Source organism: Vespa mandarinia, chromosome 22 (genome assembly GCF_050613455.1).
Source record: "Vespa mandarinia isolate Hongniang chromosome 22, ASM5061345v1, whole genome shotgun sequence".
NCBI lineage: Eukaryota > Metazoa > Arthropoda > Insecta > Hymenoptera > Vespidae > Vespa > Vespa mandarinia.
In genome coordinates, this window is record NC_140831.1 from 1735001 (window position 1) to 1751216 (window position 16216).

The following is a 16216-nucleotide window of genomic DNA, read 5'->3' on the forward strand; positions in this document are numbered from 1 at the left end:
ATTCTATCTTTTTCTTTTCCTTTTTTTTTTTTTTTTTTTTTTTTTTTCTTTACTCCGTCAGATCCATCGATGTTACTAAGAGATTCGATGAAAATTGAAAGAAAATACAAAGGAGTCTTAAGCGTTTGAAGATCGTAATATAATAATATTTATTCAACCTGATCCCATCCCTACCTTCATTCATTGAATGATGAAGTAATGTCGAAATTCTTCAATTTAACAAAAAATACTATTTACGTTTATTCAGATGTTAAATATTAAAACGAGTGTTACGATACACAAATAAAAAAAAAAGAGAAAAAAAAAAAAGAAAAAAAAAACCATTCCGTAGAGTAGTATCACGTATTTAGATTTAAAATGCTATTTTCTTTTCTTCTTCTTTTCTTTTTTCCTATCGAGCTTGAACTTGGACATTTTATATATAATACTTCGCTATCGAGATTAATTTCTTTTAATTTAACTTTTTTTAATTAAAATTTTTAATTTATATATTTATTTATTGTTTATATTACATCGAAAATGATATTAATATCGATGTTTTGAGAAAGAAAGAAAAAGAAAAGATAGACAGGAAGAAAGAGAGAGAGAGAGAAAGAGAGAGAGAGAGAGAGACAGAGAGAGAAAGAGAAAATTACTTATCGAATATAAACAGAGTACGCCGTTAATTATTCTCAATCGCATGCTATTTTCATAATTTTGCTTTGCTTGATATGATCCCACAGCGAAAGAAAAAAAACCTATAGATCTAAATTTAAACAATAGAACAATGGCGGATGTGATCGCGAAATTACTTTCGCAAAACGTCGAGTGCGCGTATCGAATGTGAAATAGAGAGAGAGAGAGAGAGAGAAAGAGAGAGAGAGAGAGCGAGCGAGATAAAACGGACGCGACGAATCTCACACACGTCATTGTACTCTCCCATAAATGTATTGAGCGAGTCTCTCTCTCTCTCTCTCTCTCTCTCTCTCTCTCTCTCTCTCTCTCTCTCTTTGTTTTTTTTCTCACGGACGTAATTTCGAATATCCAGGAGGGTCAAAGTCGTTATCAATTTAACGATCGTATCATTCTTCAATTTCGATCGATCCATCTATCGATCTATTTACAACGATCTATTTATATCGATCTATTTATCGATTCTCCAATTTTTCTCCATTTTCTTCCATCATTTTCCTTTTTCGTATAATTTACGTAACACGTGATACCCTATCGGGTCGACTCTCGTATTATTAAATTTGTTTAAGAATAAGATTTAAAATGTATATATATATATATTTTTTTTTTGGTTATCTTCTTTCTTCTTTTTTTCAACAAAAGAAAAAAAGAAAAACTATCGTCAGCATGGTCATTTTAACGTTTCAAACGTATGTGAATGTTACGTTTCACTTCACTAACCACATCGTTATTATTACCATTATTATTATTATTATTATTATTATTATTATTATAAGAAAATAGAGTAAGAGAAAGAGAGAAAGAGAGAGACAGAGAGAGAGAGAGAGAGAGATCATATAACTGTATTATTATTATATAGAATAAAACATATATCCTTTTAAAAACTCATGTTATCTTTTAAAATTTCTGGTCTCTAACTATTTTCTACCATCTCTCTTTCTCCTCAATATCTCCATATTACTTCTCCTATTTTTTAAATAATTAATAATATTGAAATTGAAATTAATTAATTAACTTATCTGTCCTTATAACGTCTCAATAATTACAACACCAGCATGTAATATAAATAAAAATATACGTATTCGTGTATTTCTCTCTTCTCTTTCTCTTTTTCTCTTTACATACACACAAACATGCACATATATATATATTAGACAAATTACAAGTTTTATTACAAAATTTTAATGATTCCCTTTACGAAATACTTCTAATTTAATTGCATTACCGATCACATAGTGAGACCGTACATAATTACAATTGGACTTATTATACAATCTTTTTCTCTCCTCCTTCATCTTTTTCTCATTTAATCGTAGAAAAAGAAAAAGAAAAAAAAAAAGAGAGAGAGAAAGAATGAAAAAAGAAGAGAAGAGAAAAAGAAAAAACAACTTTGTTCCAACGCAAAATCGTACGAAATATTTATTACTTAAAATGATTCGATACAATAATATAATATGTGTATCCCGACAGAGAGATCAGACAGACGAGCATTCATTGGTACCTGTATTCACGTTTTAAGTGCACACTTATGTTATATGGAAATATAAATGTATAAAAGAGAAGGTTCATTCGATCGTTACCGTACACAGTCGTGAACGATTTTCTTTAACTCTTATTTTTTCTTTTCTTTATACATAAATATAAATATATATATATATATATATATATATATATATATATATATATATAAAGAGTAAGAGAAAAAGAGAGAGAAAATACGTAACGATAGCGTTACGCATTAAACTTGCCCCACCCGTATATCTCTACCTACGTATTAACACAGATTTCTATTGCGATCAACGTGAATATAATACACACATACACACACACACACATACAGAGAGAGAGAGAGAGAGAGAGAGAGAGAGAGAGAGAGAGAGAGAGAGAGAGAGAGAGAGAGAGAGAGAGAAGCAAGCGCGTGTTTGCTATCTCGTACACGCTTCTCTCTCAGATGTTCTTGCAACTCTTCAACGATGCACGTAAATAAATTTATGTCTCTTTGTTCCTCTCTCACTGCGTGTATGCGTTTATATATAAGTGCGCTTTGGTAAGAGCACCTGTTCCATTATTACGACTCGATGTTTACAAGATAGAGAAACCATTGGAAATGCGTTCCATCTTGCAACGATATATATATATATATATATATACACACATACGTATATACATACATGAGATACGAATTAATCACAAAATCAGTTTTCTATTTGTCCCATATATCTATCTTCTTTCTCTCATTCACTTCGCTTAATTTTTTCTTTTCCTTTCTTTTTTTTTTTTCCTTTTTTTTTGTGCCTCAACATCGACCGTTCACATTGGCAATGCGCCCTAGAAAAAAAGAATGCGATCTCGTTGTTGCGAAGGTCATTCAAGAACGACGAACCGACAAAAGTACAAACCCCCACGATTGCCAAGTTTTCCGTCATAGTAGCGTAGCACATCTAATATCTCAATGCATACTCGAGTATATCTTTTCTTGAGGAAACGAATCGTTTGAAATAGAGAGAGAGAGAGAGAGAGAGAGAGAGAGAGAGAGAGAGAGAGAGAGAGAGAGAGAGAGAGAGAGAGAGAGAGGGGGGACCTATAAATCATTGATGGATCAATCTTGGGCTTAGGTGATTTTTCGATATATAAAAAAAAAAAAACATTCCGCAAACTCGCAGTAAACATTAAACTTTCATTAATTAAAGCGTATAAATTTTCAGGAGGAGGGTTGGAGTGAGGGGTGAGTGGAGAAAAACTAAAGAATGAAGGGATGGTCATAAGAGCTTAATGAGAAATGACTTAAAAAAAAAAAAAAAATATCCGTTCGATCGTTAATCTATATTGATAAATATCAAACAGTATCTTACAAATTATATTTTGTTTTATTTAATATATTATGTATTTGATATTATGCATTCGTCGAGGCTCCTATGGGATATTATATTTAGAATGTTGATCTATTGCATAATATAGGTCATAGTTTATGACCTAATCATATTTTAAAATGAAATCATTTTTTCCGTATCACATTATCCATTCACGAAAAGAAAAAGAGTAAAAATCATATTTCGTAACTGAAAGATTTTAAACCTGTCGTTGTCGATGTGTTACGTATATATATATATATATATATATATATATATATATATATATATATATATATATGCATCCATATGTGTGTATGTATGTACGTATGTATGTATGTCTCTCTCAAATTGCATGTCGAAAATAATACCGATGTATAGGATGCATTTTGTTCTATGTATGTATGCACCAGTCATACGCCATATCGATTTTCATAAACGAGTTAAACTTATCTCTCACTCTCTTTCTCTCTCTCTCTCTTTCCACACGAAAGACGACGAAGACGATGAATGCGCTTAGAATATGTATATTTCCGTTTGCGTGTTATACGAGAATCGATTTATTGCAAAAGGAATTAGAGAAGATGGACGGCGGATATACGTTAGACGGACGGATCGATCGTTTCATTTATTTCCGCGATTTGTCCAAGCAAAGACAGAGAGAAAGAGAGAAAGAAAGGAAGAGAGAGAGAGAGAGAGAGAGAGAGAGAGAGAGAGAGAGAGAGATACAGAGAAGAATCAAGAGAAAATAAATTTATATACATACATATATCTATATATATATATATATATATATTTTATATACATCGGATTGATCAATAAGTAACGTAGTAATATACAATTGAAAAAATATCGGTGTTGTTTATTTAGATAAGTGTAATATCGAAAGGTATTTCTTTAAATAAAATATTTTCTGTAGAAGAGAAAGAGATAGAGAGAGAGAGAGAGAGAGAGAAAGAAAGAGAGGATATTATTCATTTAGATATAAAATAATTGAATGTTAAAAAATAGAAAGAAAGAAGAAAAGAAAAAAGAAAAGAGAACTATATAGTATTATTTATTATACTATATAAGATATTAAAAATTTTCAATATAAAAGAAAATACCATATAGTTTTATATTTATTTAAATATAAAATGTTAAACATTTTTTATAAATAAATAAAAAGAATATATATATGAAACAAAAAGAAAGTGTTATGTATTTGAATACAAATTATTAAAAATATCGACATTACTTATTAGACAATTCAATCCATATATGTATATTTATACACAGAGTGGCGTAATAGAGAGAAGGCCATTAAAAAAGGTACATTACATTTGATATACACCGATAACATAATCGCCAATGCTTATACGATGCAAAAACATTGAAAAAATGTTAATGTCCGCTTATCATTTATACGACATTAATAATAATAATAATTATTACAATTGATGTTATTATTATTATTATTATTATTATTATTATTATTACTATTATTATTAAAAGAGGAAGGAAAATCATTTTGCGTTTTTAGCTATAATCGATGGAATAACACGAAAAAAGAATCGCGCTGGAGATTGCGTAAAAGCTATTGCCCTCGTTGAGGCGCCATAATGACCTCGAAAAGAGTGATGCAAAAAAAAAAAAAAAAAAAAAAAAAAAAAAAAAAAAAAAATAATGAAAAGAAAAGAAGCAAAACGAAAGAAAAAAAGGAAAGAAAAAAGTAAACACTCAAATTTAGAATGTTTTCACTTACGTGTTTTATATTTTCTTGATAAACGATAAGATATATCGACGAATTTAATCTCTAAGTTTGGTCGGAAATTCGAACGTGTATTCTTATTTTATCTTATTTGTTTATTTATTTTTTCTTTATCTTTTTTTCTTTCTTTTTTTCTTTTTCTTTTATTTTTTTATTTTTTTTATTCTTTGTTTTTTTTTTTTTTGTTTAATTTTCCCACGTCTTCAGACTGATCGGGAATATTTACTGAAAATAAATTAATGTAAATATTATTGAAATATTATTGTACATGTCGTGCACGTTATTTCTGATTTCCTTATTTCTTTTTTAATGAACACGTGTTCACTGCACGCGACAAAAAAGAAAAAGAAAAAAGAAAAGAAATCGACGTTTTTCTTTTTTTATATTATTTTAAGAGAATATTATAAAAATAACTATTGTCGTCAACCGCGAATATTTCGATACCCTATTTTTCCTCCAAATGCTTATTTCGGGTTCTTCACGCTCTATTTCTTGCAAACATATATACATACATGCACACACACATATATATATACACACATACACATGGCAAGTATATATATATATATATGTTTATGATTTTGATCGAAGAGAACTGACCTGATCTAAAAGTTCAACGGAGAACCTCTAACATACATTAGAATTTGATGAAATGTAAATATTATTCGTAACCTATCCTAATCGAATAATTATGACATTGCATTGATGTAAGTAGAAAGTATTACTCTTACTTATTCTTCGATTACTTCGTAGTACACACACACACACACAACACATAAACACACACACACCTACACACACACACACACTTTAAACAAAATCGTTATGTGCAAGGTGACGGTGAAACTCTACTATGCATCACAACATGTATAGGTTAGGTTAAATGATGAATCGACATGTAAGTACATTTCATAAATAAATACATACGAAATATATATAGATACATACGTACATAGGCATATGTATGTATATTATATAAATACATACATATATATATATATTCATCTTTCGTGTTAAGCTAAAAGGAACAGTATAATCTACTGTACTTAGAAATCTAATATTAGTATACCTATCCATCGATAACGTGGTTTATATTACGAATGTGGCATTCACTTTGTATACTTTAGCTAAGAGGAAGAGATATATATATATATATACATAAATAAATTAATCTCGTTTATATATATACATATATACATCGATTTTACGAGAACGAAACTCGTTTATAACCTATATTATAAGTTGATGAAATAATAAAGAATTAAATAAATAAATGAAAGAAAGGAAAGAAAGAAAGAGTGAGAGAGAGAGAGAGAGAGAAAGAGAGAGAAAGAGAGAGAAAGAGAGAGAGAGACAAACCATCAAATCGTATAAATTTCTGCAAGGAAACCGTCTAATTGCGTTTCTCTCGGTTTGTGAAAGTGCGCCCGCACGCGCGCGCAAACCACACACATACACACACACACACACAGAGAAAGAGAGAGAGAGAGAGAGAGAGTACGCACAAACTATCTCCTCCCGCCTCGAGTCTGGCGTCATGCGCGGCGTCTCTTTATCCTGCTCTTTGTGGCCGACCGTGTCGAACAAAGGCGGCCACGAACTGTCTAGCAGTGACGTCATGTCTTATCCCCCTTCCCCTCAAACACCCCCCTAAAAGGAACTCTGAGTCGTTGAGGGGCGACGCGTGCAAGCCGTAGCGTGCTAGAGCCTAGAAGAAGTGCGCTCGCGCAGTAGCAGCACAGGGTAAGACTAGGTGAGTGTAAGAGTGAGAAAGAAAGAAAGAAAGAGAGAGAGAGAGAGAGAGAGATAGGGAGGGGGAGTGTGCGCTCTGTGCAAGAAGATGTATAGGAGTAACGGAGGAGAAGAAGGTGGAGGTGGAGAAAAAGAGGAGGAGGAGGAGGAGGAGGAGGAGGAGGAGGAGGAGGAGGAGGAGGAAGCTCAGCGACTCTGCGGAGAATCTCGCAGAGAGACAGCTGACAGTCCAATCAGCTGTAAACCCCCTATTCGTCCAACAGGTCGATGCGACCCGCCAATTCTAATCGATTCTACTAAAATATAATCGAATGGTGTGTATATGTCGAACGTGTATATATACACACATATACGATTGTATATATATTCATATATATAGTGATATATGGATACACACACTTATATGTATATATATATATATATAGTGTGTATATGTGTATATACATATATCTGGCGAGTAGCAAAAAAGTATAAATCATGATTAATATGTTGTTGCGAGTGAAGCACTTACAATATTAATATTAAATATTTAAAGTGTAATGTAAGATTTTAGATAGTGATAATATCTATATATATTACGTCCCATTTAGAGAAACTTATAAAATAAATAAATAAGTAAATGTATAAATAAATAATATGTATGTACGTATATATATTATATATATATATATATATATATATATATATATATATATACATATGAAGATAACAATGTAATATACATTAACACAAGATTTATCAGATATATATATATATATATTGGATATGTATATTGATATATTCTTGACATATTAATTAGAAAGTCCTTATAATGATATTAGTAAGAGTACTATCCGCCATATTTTCCCAAGTTACATATATAATATAATAATAGTAATTATGTACTCGTCCTTGCTTATACTCACAAACAACGAAATTTTATCATATGGCGATAATGTTTATTTGTTTATAATAATCATGTGATAAGTTAATAATATCTATTTAGAAGCATATGACAAAAAGCTTACTTGTTGTCAATGGGAACTTTCTCGTTGCTAGGGTATTAATTTATATTCATATTCATATGTTAATTATGAAAAGTGAAAGTGATTCGTATTAAAGAATAGATGATTTATTTGTGTGTGTGTGGGATTATTATTATAAAATGATATAACAAACTAACTGAGAATCTTCTAACTTGCAACAGAGCATTTTTCGTAGATCTTATTATTTGGAGATAATAATGAACACGAAAATATTATTATCATTGGATTGGTCAGATACAAATATTATTGAGACATACTGATATCTTTTTTACTGAAAAATATATGAGATACACAGAACAGGCAATTCAGCTACCTAAAAAACATACTTCGCCATTATATACATATATTACGCAAAGTATATTATTATTATATTATCAATGTCAATGCAAAAAAAAAAAAAAAAAAGAAAAAAAAAAAGAAAAGAAAAAAGAATGACGCAGAGGATTGTGCGACGAGATATTCGAAACTGCGCATTAGTATCGTATAATCTTTTATAAATAAATCACTATAAGCTACACATAGAAATATATAAAATTAATTCTCCACTTTAATATTGATTTAATTCAAATATGGCGTTTCGTAATCCTACTATATATTTGATTTAATATAAATATATAAAAAAGAAAAAAGAAAAAAAAAATATAATAAATATAATGCTATATAGCATATGTGTACTATATATATTACTCGTCATCACACACACACACACACACACACCTGGAATATATACGCATATATACAAAAATAAATGGAATACACTTCGAACAATAAAAGAAACATATCCAAGCAAAAATTATCTTAAACACATACGTCCTATTCGAAATTGCAGCTTTCTTCTTCTTCTTCTTTTTCTAATTCTTTGATATTTCCCATAACCACAACTTAAAGAATATTTTTCCAAGCTCTTGTTATTTTCGAACACCGTGTATACACACACACATACCATATATATATATATATATGCATGCATGCATGAATACATGTGTGGGATACGCGGGTGCGTTCCATGGAAAAGGAAAGTCGAAAGTAAAAAAGACTAGTTTAAACGATGTTTTCAACGATAAATTTCTCGTTTCGAGTTTTCTGCAAGGCACCACGAAGAGAAGAGGAAAAGAAGAAGAAGAAGAAGAAGAAGAAGAAGAAGAAGGAGGAGGAGGAGGAGGAGGAGGAGGAGAAGAGTGTTCGAAGCACGCGTTCTTTCTCACACCGCGAACGGTGTGCAACTTTAAATAAACACACATACACACACGCGCTTGCATATATACACACGCCATGCACATACACACACACACACACGTACATATATATATATATATATATATATATATATATATATCTGGGCAAAGAGTGGAACGAGCGCAGCGCTTACACGGCTTTGAGTTTAGTTAATTCGGGTCATCGTCCTTCAACCACTCTCCTCGTCGTACCCGTTTCATTTTCTTTCTGATCCCTCTCTACCACCATAGTCTCTACTCCTCGTCGTTACCATCCCCCACTTCCCTCCTGCCCCGCCCACCAATTCTCTCATTCTCCTTTAGTAGAAACGAAACGAGACGCGGCTACGCGTGACCTGGCCCTACCTCCCTCCCCCGCCGACCCACTATGTATATCAATATATTTTCTTTTTTTTCTCTCTCTCTCTTTACTTTTCTTTTTTCTTTGCTTTTTTTTTTTCCTTTCGATGCAGACTTTGTTTACCCAATCGTTGATATTTTCTTTGTAAACGTAAGAATTTTTGCTGTTGTTAATATTAATCTTTTTTTATCTTTTTTTTTTTTTTTTTTCATTTTTCATTTATATAATCGATAAAAAAAAATAATAATAATAATAATAAAATAAAATAAAATGAAATAAAATAAAAATAAAAAAATGGAGAAACAAATCGAACGTCGAGACATTTGTAAATTTGCAAAAGACTTTCTCGAAGGATCCTGGAGAAGGAGGGAAGAAGCTATGTGGAAATCAAAACGAAAAAGGAAAGGAAAGAAAAGAAAAGAAAGAAAAAGAAAAATAATAAAAGTCAAAATCAAAATATGAATTGACGAAGAATGATCATAATCGTGAAAACACACGCGCCTTCTTTTTTCTTCCTACATATTACGAAAACACATCATTCACACACACACACACGCACACATATGCACACAGATAGAGATAGAGATAGAGATAGTGTGTGTGTGTGTGTGAGAGAGAGAGAGAGAGAGAGAGAGGAGGGAAGAGAGAGAGAGAGAGATAGAAACACTGATAACAGCGCTCCCTGATGTTTTTACGACGCGCCGTTTCGAATCAGCTGTGGCGTGTGTACAAAACAATAATACGCGGGGCGTTGGATTTTATCATCATTCATCGTATGACATTGCCGACGTAAAATTCATGATATTCGTAAAACGTTTACGGTTAATTGTTCTCATAAAAATTTACATATATTATAATAACAATAAGAAAATTGCAATTTACAGAAAGAGAGAGAGAGAGAGAGACGAAGAAAAAAGGGGGAAAAAAAAAACAAAGAAAGAACTTTGCTCTCTTTTTTCATCTTTGACGAAAATAATATCGAATGGAACGACATTTTGTACCTTTCACGTTTTCCCTTTTCTTCTTCTTCTTCTTTTTTCTTTTTTTTTTTATCTCTACCTTCCCCATTCGACGCCATCTTTCATCCGTACGAGGAGACAATACGTTCGTACGATACAATAACGATCTTGTTCGAATATAAAATTCGATTAAATTCGAAGAGAAATATTTTTATCATAATGAAAGTTTTAATGCACATTACGATTTCCTTTATATATATATATGTAAATTTTAGATAATCGTGATATATCCGAGGAATGATTTTCGAGCGTCGTCGTTGTCGTAGTCGTCGAGTTGTATCAAAACGAGTCCTTTCTTCCACCCGGTCAAGTATCTCCTCGAGCGTTAAGATCGAAAGGCGTAGCAAGAAGAGGAGAGAGAGAGAGAAAAAGAGAGAGAGAGAGAGAGAGAGAGAGAGAGAGAGAGAGAGAGAGAGAGAGAGAGAGAGAGAGAGAGCATTGCACTTCCGTGGGGATCGTAGCGCACGCTCGTGAAGGATCAACATGAAACGAAAGAGAGAAAGAGAAAATAAGAACTATTCGTTCTTCCTATCTTTTTCTATTTCGTTTCTAATTTTCTTTATCTCTATCTATCTATCTCTTTCTTTTTCTCTCTCTCTCTCTACCTCTATCATATAATTCATATATATTTTGAAGCAAAAGACGCACGTGTGCGGACGTGACAGTCGAGTTTGGTTAGATGGCAGATTGCGTTGGTTCATGATGTATATATATATATATATATACATATATGTGGGAGAAGAAGCATGCACGCATACACATACATACACATTACAAAAACACATACAGACGCGGGCGCCGAGAGAGTATGTAGATTGTGGCAAGAGGCACTTAAAGAATATAACAGAGGATAGACAGAGACAGATAGAAAAGAAGAAAAGAGAAAGAGAAAGAGAGAAGAGAGAGAGAGAGAGAGAAAGAGGGATAGAGATAGATAGATCGTAATATAAGAACGAGTAATAATATCGTTTCGGAGATTATTTTTTCTATATTTTTCTTTTCTTTTTATTCTTAATATAAAAAAAGGAAAAGAGAGGAAAAAAATTCTCCCCTCTCCCTCACATATAAGAATAAACGCGAGCGCGAGATGATAACGGTAAAACGAGTTGCAAAGGGAGGCGACGGCCCTGGACGTGAGTCTTCTCTCTCTCTCTCTCTTTCTCTCTTTCTTCTCTCTCTCACTCACTCTCGCTAGTCTCGGGCAGCTGACGGTGGCCGCGAGCGTCAGCTGAGAGCGTACACAAAGGCTATGTACCGCGCACACAATTCGATGCGCGCATAGAAAAGCATATATATATATATATATATATATATATATATATATATATATAGAGAGAGAGAGAGAGAGAGAGAGAGAGAAAGAGAATAAGTCAACGATGAAAACATTTGGTCATTTTTAAGACGAAGAAAACTTATGAGTACGAACGATCATATTAAATGAAATTTATGTGTATACATATATATATATACATATATTTGTTGTCCTTTCTGAAGCTTCCTAAAAGAAAAATGGAGGAGAAAGAGAGAGAGAGAGAGAGAGAGAGAGAGAGAGAGAGAAGCTAAAAAAAAGGAAAGCAAAAGGTATTGCGTAGTTGGAGAGAGAGACATAATGCACGTATGTACGTACGGGGCTGTTATAATCGCGCTTCGTGGACGCTCTCTGCTACATGAGTGTCTAAACCGATTCATTTGTCGAACTGATCGACACTACCATAACAGCAGTAGCAGCAGCAGCAGCAGTAATAGTAGTAGTAGTAGTAGCTCGACTAGGATTATGACGTCTCCAATATATATATATTATATCGTATACGATGGGATTCATCAATATATATATATATATAAAAATTTTTTTTTTTCGTCTAAAAAGTTCACAACCAAAAAGAGAGAAACACACGGACGGACAGACGGACAGACTGACAGACAGACAGACAGACAGACAGACAGATAGAGAGAGAGAGAGAGAGAGAGAGAGAGAGAGAGAGAGAACGATACATAGAAACAATCGAAAGAATAGTTATACTCTTTATTTTATTGTTATTGTTGTTGTCATAGTCGTCGTTGTCGTCGTCATAGTCGTATAATCTTAGTCATAATCGACTCGTCGTCGTCGTTATTTCTTTCTCTGTCTCTGTCTCTCTCTCTCTCTCTCGCCCCATTTTCCTATCTTTGTTTTCCCTTCATAAACGATATCCTTCTTTTTTTTCCTCTCTCTATTTTCCCCGAGGAACATTACGCACCTCCATATGCATCCGTGGCCGCGACAGCGACGAGCAACGAAGCGCGTGTCCTCGTTCCTTCTCGTTCGTTCGTTCGTTAGTTAGCTCCTTCTTCTTCCTCCTCTTCTTCCTCTTCCTCCTCCTTTTCTTTCTCTTCTTCCTCTTTTTCTTACTCCTTCTCCTCCCACTCTTCTTCACTTGCTTGTTATTCTTATTATTTTTCTCTTATTTTGTCAGAATAATTCTCAGTAAGAGATTTATTTATTTATTTGTTTGTTTATTTATTTATTTACTTATTTATTTATTTATTTATTTATTTATTTATTTATCGTTGGTTAACGTTGCGTTTCTCTTGATTTTATTCTTTTGTGGGTGGCACGCTATTTCGTTTTAACGCAATGCCACGAATAACAACGTCGACGAAAACAAGAACGGCTCGTCCTGATCATCACTAAACGCGAAAAACGGTCGCGTCCACCGTAGTAGCGTAGTAGCACCTTTACTCCGCTGCTGATCGACTCGGCGTCGCGTTCGATTTATTTCGGTTCGTCCGCAGGCGGCGGGACAGCGCACGACAACGCGACGACAGTAGTGGTGGTGGTAGTGGTGGTGGTGGTGGTGGTAATGGTAGGTAGTGGTGGTGATGATGGTATAAGAGAGATATATCTCTTAAATGCGCATGCGCCATATTAAAGCCCGTATACAATCTCCGGACATTGCCGTTAGTTTGTATCGTGGCGCTGCCGTCTCTTCTTAATTTAATTCATGTTTTCCTTCTTTCTCACCAGACTGCGCTTTCCTTTTCTTCCCATTTCTTCTACGTTCTTCTCTATCTCTCTATCTCTTTCTCTTCTTCCTATTCAGCTGTTTTTTCTTCTTCTTCGTATAACCTTTCATCCATCCATCCATATCTTTTCTCTTTCTCTCTGTCTCTCTCTTCGTTTCTTTTGTCTTGCTCGCGTTCGGACAATATTTTTCTTTATTTCCCCCCTCTCTCCCGCCCATCCGCCGATATGCGTTTTCTCTTTCCCCTTTGGCCCCGTTTGCAATGCAATCCGTAATTTTTAAAATTTCTTTCTTTATCTCTTTTTTTTCTTCTCTCTCTCTCTCTTTTTCAAAGAATTCCCTTCTTCAATCTGTTTTTATAAAAATTTTCACATGATCGTTCGTGTATGAATTATTATTAATTCTTTTCTTTTTTTTTTTGTTCTCTTCTTTCCTTCGTATAATTTTTTCGATGATCAATTTTCTAATGCGAGTTCCTCGTAGATAAAGTTTTTACTTATACTCCGGATCTTATCTTAAGATCGGATAAACTGGTATTACTTTTCTTACTTGTATCGTATGCGGTATCAAAAATTGTCGTCATAATCATTCCGTTATTTTATTATCAGTTGGCTCGAATGAGAAACGTCGTAACTTTTTTTTTCCTTTCTCCTTTACGTTTTCTTTCGTTAATATAATTGGTAAACGCGCAGCAATATGTATGTATATACAGTTTTGATAGTGCGCTCTTTGCTTTATCTTTCGATTCTCGACAACGTTCAAAATTAGAAATATATTCCCGCTCAAGCGAGAATGATTGTTAGGGATGAACTTAACCGATGAATCTCTTGAAAAATCGCGTTAATGACTTTGTAGAGAAAAGTAGGAAAAAACGGGGAAGAACAAAAAAAAAAGAACAAAAGAAAAAAAAAAAAACCAGAAATAATAATCTGCGTATAAGCTAAGCCCAATTCGCAAAGTAAATCCGTAAAATCCTTAAACGATTGAAATGAGATAAACTCGCGAACGTAGCGTGGAATATAATAAAATATTTGTAATTTTCCAAGAGATGAAATCTTATCATCGTTATTTGCTTTAATAAGAACGTTTTTCAAAGGATCTACCGTTAACTATACCTACTACCTCTACTACCAACTACACTCTACTACTCTAATAATAATTAATCCGTTCTATTCATGAAAACGCGTATCGGTTTACGATACTCTCTCTCTCTCTCTCTTTCTCTCTTTCCTCAATGAGGCACGTTCGTTCTGGAAAAGAAGCATGCGTGAATGTTAAAACTACATAGGAAAGCTACCTTTATTCGTACTTTTTCTTCGCATATTTTTTTTTGTGGTTTTTTTTTCTTTTTTTTCTTTTTTTTTTTTTTGCGCAATTCTATTACATATTACAATTCTTTTGACAAGTCTAAAATCACATTCTATTACAAAATCCTGCTAAGCTGGGTATTTTGCGAAAACTTTTTTTTAGACGCACTTCGCGTATATTGTATTACCAAATAGAAGGAAAAAAAAATTATGTGTATATATATATATACATATACATACATACATACATACATACATACATACATACATACATACATAGATACATACATATATATATATATATATATATATATACATATATTGAATATTGAAAACATCAAAGTCAAGAATGTATGAAGTACGGGAAGAGACTACAAAAAAAAAAAAAATCCAAGGAACACATAATAAACAGACAAAAGTTAATTGGCCATTTATATATAAAATATTTTTCCTGTTCCGAATTGTTTGTTTCTTTTTGTTTGTTTGTTTGTTTGTTTGTTTTTTTTTTTTTTTAGCGTATAGAAATCACTGGTGGTTTGTCTATGTGTATTGCCGACGCTTCTTCCTCTTCCTTTCCCCTCCCCTTAAAAAATCGATAGCTTGATTAAAAACTTTGTCACGATTGCGTAATCGAACGAATTGGTCACTTTGAACAGCGACTCACAATTTCGTATTAATGCGTAACAATTAACGCAACAATTGCACTATGCCTGCCACCCTCTTCTTTTCTTTCTCCTTTCTTTCACCCCATCTCTTTCTCTCTCATACTTTCCCTCTCTCTTTCTCTCTCTCTCTCTCTCTCTCTCTCTCTCTCTCTCCCTCTCTCTCTCTCGTGTGTCTATAAACCTTTAGTTTTTTTCTTTTTTCTTTTTCTTTAAGGTTCGCATTTGCATTCTCACATTCAATATATTTTCTTCCTCTCACTTCCGAACGTTCCTAGCATGGAGAATAACAACAAAGCAGTATTTCAAAGCAGCAACACATAACGGACTTATTTTTATCTTTGTTTATTCAATATGTATTTTCTTATAAAGAGTGACGTCCTACGTAAGTAAAAGTAAATGAAAAAGAAATTCAGCAAACGATAGTTAATATATTCATTAAAATTCTTCTTCTCGTTAAGGCAACTAATTTGTTTAGTTTCATTTTTATATCTAGATTAAATGATATATATATATATATATATATATATATATATATATATACATATATATATTTATATATATATATATATATATATATATATATATAAAGTATATGTAAAA

The 16216-nt window shown here is 32.7% G+C and overlaps 1 protein-coding gene across 4 annotated transcripts in view; it reads right to left on the bottom strand.

The window, feature by feature from the left end:
- The window catches only part of Ypel (Yippee-like), a 27864-nt gene extending 14065 nt beyond the window's left edge, over positions 1-13799 (bottom strand). The window contains exon 1 of one of the 4 annotated variants that reach the window (XM_035869055.2): positions 12880-13799. The gene's annotated coding sequence lies outside the window, so the exon portion shown is untranslated. Of the gene's footprint in view, positions 1-6630; positions 6650-6776; positions 6864-12879 lie in introns of those variants that run through there. The other 3 variants (XM_035869060.2, XM_035869056.2, XM_035869057.2) reach the window with 3 other exon arrangements.
- Positions 13800-16216: the final 2417 nt, after the last annotated feature.